Genomic DNA, 5,215 nt, shown 5'->3' with positions numbered 1-5,215 from the left:
ACAACTACTACTACAGTGACATCAACAACATCGACAACTACTACTACAGTGACATCATCAACATCAACAACTACTACTACAGTGACATCAACAACATCAACCACTACTACTACAGTGACATCATCAACATCAACAACTACTACTACAGTGACATCAACAACATCAACCACTACTACTACAGTGACATCAACAACATCAACAACTACTACTACAGTGACATCATCAACATCAACAACTACTACTACAGTGACATCATCAACATCAACAACTACTACTACAGTGACATCAACATCAACAACTACTACTTCAGTGACATCAACAACATCAACAACTACTACTACAGTGACATCACACATCAACCACTACTACTACAGTGACATCAACATCAACAACTACTACTACAGTGACATCAACAACATCAACAACTACTACTACAGTGACATCAACAACATCAACCACTACTACTACAGTGACATCATCAACATCAACAACTACTACTACAGTGACATCAACAACATCAACCACTACTACTACAGTGACATCAACAACATCAACAACTACTACTACAGTGACATCAACAACATCAACCACTACTACTACAGTGACATCATCAACATCAACCACTACTACTACAGTGACATCAACAACATCAACCACTACTACTACAGTAACATCAACATCAACAACTACTACTACAGTGACATCACAACATCAACAACTACTACTACAGTGACATCATCAACATCAACAACTACTACTACAGTGACATCAACAACATCGACAACTACTACTACAGTGACATCAACATCAACAACTACTACTACAGTGACATCAACATCAACAACTACTACTACAGTGACATCAACAACATCAACCACTACTACTACAGTGACATCAACAACATCAACAACTACTACTACAGTGACATCATCAACATCAACAACTACTACTACAGTGACATCAACAACATCAACCACTACTACTACAGTGACATCAACATCAACAACATCAACAACTACTACTACAGTGACATCAACATCAACAACTACTACTACAGTGACATCATCAACATCAACAACTACTACTACAGTGACATCAACAACATCAACAACTACTACTACAGTGACATCAACATCAACAACTACTACTACAGTGACATCAACAACATCAACAACTACTACTACAGTGACATCAACAACATCAACAACTACTACTACAGTGACATCAACATCAACAACTACTACTACAGTGACATCAACAACATCAACAACTACTACTACAGTGACATCATCAACATCAACAACTACTACTACAGTGACATCATCAACATCAACAACTACTACTACAGTGACATCAACATCAACAACTACTACTACAGTGACATCAACAACATCAACAACTACTACTACAGTGACATCAACATCAACAACTACTACTACAGTGACATCAACAACATCAACAACTAGTACTACAGTGACATCAACATCAACAACTACTACTACAGTGACATCAACAACATCAACAACTACTACTACAGTGACATCACAACATCAACAACTACTACTACAGTGACATCAACAACATCAACAACTACTACTACAGTGACATCAACAACATCAACAACTACTACTACAGTGACATCAACATCAACAACTACTACTACAGTGACATCAACATCAACAACTACTACTACAGTGACATCAACAACATCAACCACTACTACTACAGTGACATCAACAACATCAACAACTACTACTACAGTGACATCAACAACATCAACAACTACTACTACAGTGACATCATCAACATCAACAACTACTACTACAGTGACATCAACATCAACCACTACTACTACAGTGACATCACAACATCAACAACTACTACTACAGTGACATCAACAACATCAACAACTACTACTACAGTGACATCATCAACATCAACAACTACTACTACAGTGACATCACAACATCAACAACTACTACTACAGTGACATCAACATCAACAACTACTACTACAGTGACATCACAACATCAACAACTACTACTACAGTGACATCAACAACATCAACAACTACTACTACAGTGACATCAACATCAACAACTACTACTACAGTGACATCATCAACATCAACAACTACTACTACAGTGACATCACAACATCAACAACTACTACTACAGTGACATCATCAACATCAACAACTACTACTACAGTGACATCATCAACATCAACCACTACTACTACAGTGACATCAACATCAACCACTACTACTACAGTGACATCAACATCAACAACTACTACTACAGTGACATCAACAACATCAACAACTACTACTACAGTGACATCAACATCAACAACAACTACTACAGTGACATCATCAACATCAACAACTACTACTACAGTGACATCAACATCAACAACTACAACTACAGTGACATCAACATCAACAACTACTACTGCAGTAACATCAACATCAACAACTACTACTACAGTGACATCAACATCAACAACTACTACTACAGTGACATCAACATCAACAACTACTACTACAGTGACATCAACACTCAACAACTACTACTACAGTGACATCAACACTCAACAACTACTACTACAGTGACATCAACAACATCAACCACTACTACTACAGTGACATCAACATCAACAACTACTACTACAGTGACATCAACATCAACAACTACTACTACAGTGACATCAACATCAACAACTACTACTACAGTGACATCATCAACATCAACAACTACTACTACAGTGACATCAACATCAACAACTACTACTACAGTGACATCAACATCAACAACTACTACTACAGTGACATCATAAACATCAACCACTACTACTACAGTGACATCATCAACATCAACAACTACTACTACAGTGACATCATCAACATCAACAACTACTACTACAGTGACATCAACATCAACCACTACTACTACAGTGACATCAACATCAACAACTACTACTACAGTGACATCATAAACATCAACCACTACTACTACAGTGACATCAACAACATCAACCACTACTACTACAGTGACATCAACATCAACAACTACTACTACAGTGACATCAACAACATCAACAACTACTACTACAGTGACATCAACATCAACAACTACTACTACAGTGACATCATCAACATCAACAACTACTACTACAGTAACATCAACATCAACAACTACTACTACAGTGACATCAACATCAACAACTACTACTACAGTGACATCAACAACATCAACAACTACTACTACAGTGACATCAACAACATCAACCACTACTACTACAGTGACATCATCAACATCAACAACTACTACTACAGTAACATCAACATCAACAACTACTACTACAGTGACATCAACATCAACCATGACAACAACTACAACAATTGGAAACATTAAAATCATGAACAACAAATTTTTGATAACATGATACATTAATATCATCATAGTTTTGTTGGCAAGTATAGAACCCACAACTATGGTTTTGCCAGTGCCATGGCCCAACCATGAGGGCCTCTGCATGGGAATGGGGCTGGCATGAGAAGTAGGCCATGCTATTGTGGTTTGTCTCATGAATTGCCCATTGGGGATAATAAAGTTGCTTTTGAAATATTACACCACAGTCACATGATCAAGGGTCGTGGAAATATACAGCACTTCAAGATATACTGAGTTTATGGCTCTCTCCAGTCCAGGCTAATAAGTTATCAAAATCTACGATATTCTGTATTCATATGAGTCACTTCACATGTAATTGGTTTTTAGTCACATAAAACTCCAAATGGATTGACAGGATCAGAGTAGGTCCCTGAGGTATTTCTGAACGACTTGGTAATTGGTAAACGTTCAGATTCCTCACGGCTTCTCTCTGCTGATGCTACTCCACACACTAATTAAAAACAGAGAGGAAGGAAGAGAGAGCGAGGGAGAGAGAGAGAGAGAGAGAGAGAGAGAGAGAGCGAGAGAGCGAGAGAGAGGGAAGAAGTAAGAGAGAGAAGAAAATAAGAGCGAGAGAGCGAGACAGAGAGAGAGAGGAGAGGAAAAGTGTCACCAAGGACACTCAGAGATACGTAAACCCGAGACGCAGGGCGCCAGTTCGCTTCAGGCACCATCAGTATGACCAGAGCAGTACTGCTGTTTGAAGTCACGACAGAGGAGAGACAAAAGAGCTTGGAACTGAACTGTCACCTTCTGGGAATGGGGGGAGAGAGAGAGAGATCTAAACAGAGGGAGGAGTGGAGCAAAGAGGAGCAGAAAGGGGGAGAGAGACAGTCCTCTCTCCAGTATCGGTGTGAAAGTGGAAACCGCCTCCTTTCGGACAATTATTGTTTAGATTCACATGCCAAAAGCGTTCCTCTCCTTATTTCCTTCCCTCTCTCCTTTCTTCCCCCGTCATCTCTTCTACCTCTTTACCTCTGTCAAGTCATCATGTTTACACAAGCTGTTATGACCGTTTCCCTGTTGTCCTTTCCCACATTTTCTTCCCCCGTCATCTCTTCTACCTCTTTACCTCTGTCAAGTCATCATGTTTACACAAGCTGTTATGACCGTTTCCCTGTTGTCCTTTCCCACATTTTCTTCCTCCTTCCCCTCTTTCTTTGTCTTTTTCTTGCTGGTAGGAAATCTGCAAGGCTTGCTCATCGGCGCCAGCCAACATTAGTTAATCCTCTTCCAAAGCACCTTAGCAATGCTGGGAATTTAGAGATGGTAAAAACACACAATTGACGACAACGACAACAACTGTTCTTAACACTGGGCTCACTGTTGGCAAGAGTGGCCACATCTTGAGATGTGTGTTTTCCATAAGTAGTTCAGAACAATCTGCAGGGGTGTGATAACCAAGGATCTCTCCGGAGTGTGTGTGTTTGTGTGTGTGTGTGTGTGCACAGGGAGAGGTACAGTGCCTAGTTGGACAGTAACATGCTGGTAATGACTTTGTATAGTCACTTGAGTTGCCTATTATGCTGTTCCTGTACACAGTCTGTCTGGGTCAGAAGAACACACCTGCATATTAACATCCCACAGAGTCGCACACCATGGACCTAACTACCAACATCAAACTGCTGCTAAGAGTCTTCAATTCCTGCGTGTGTGTGCGTGTGTGTGTGTGTGTGTGTGTGTGCATGTGTGTGTTTCCAATCGTTTGTAATTTCAGGTTGGTACCACGTTGATACACATAATACATGAGTCTGTGTTTA

The sequence above is a fragment of the Salmo salar genome, chromosome 21, assembly GCF_965601325.2.
Source record: "Salmo salar chromosome 21, fSalSal1, whole genome shotgun sequence".
NCBI lineage: Eukaryota > Metazoa > Chordata > Actinopteri > Salmoniformes > Salmonidae > Salmo > Salmo salar.
This window is presented reverse-complemented; position numbering follows the sequence as displayed.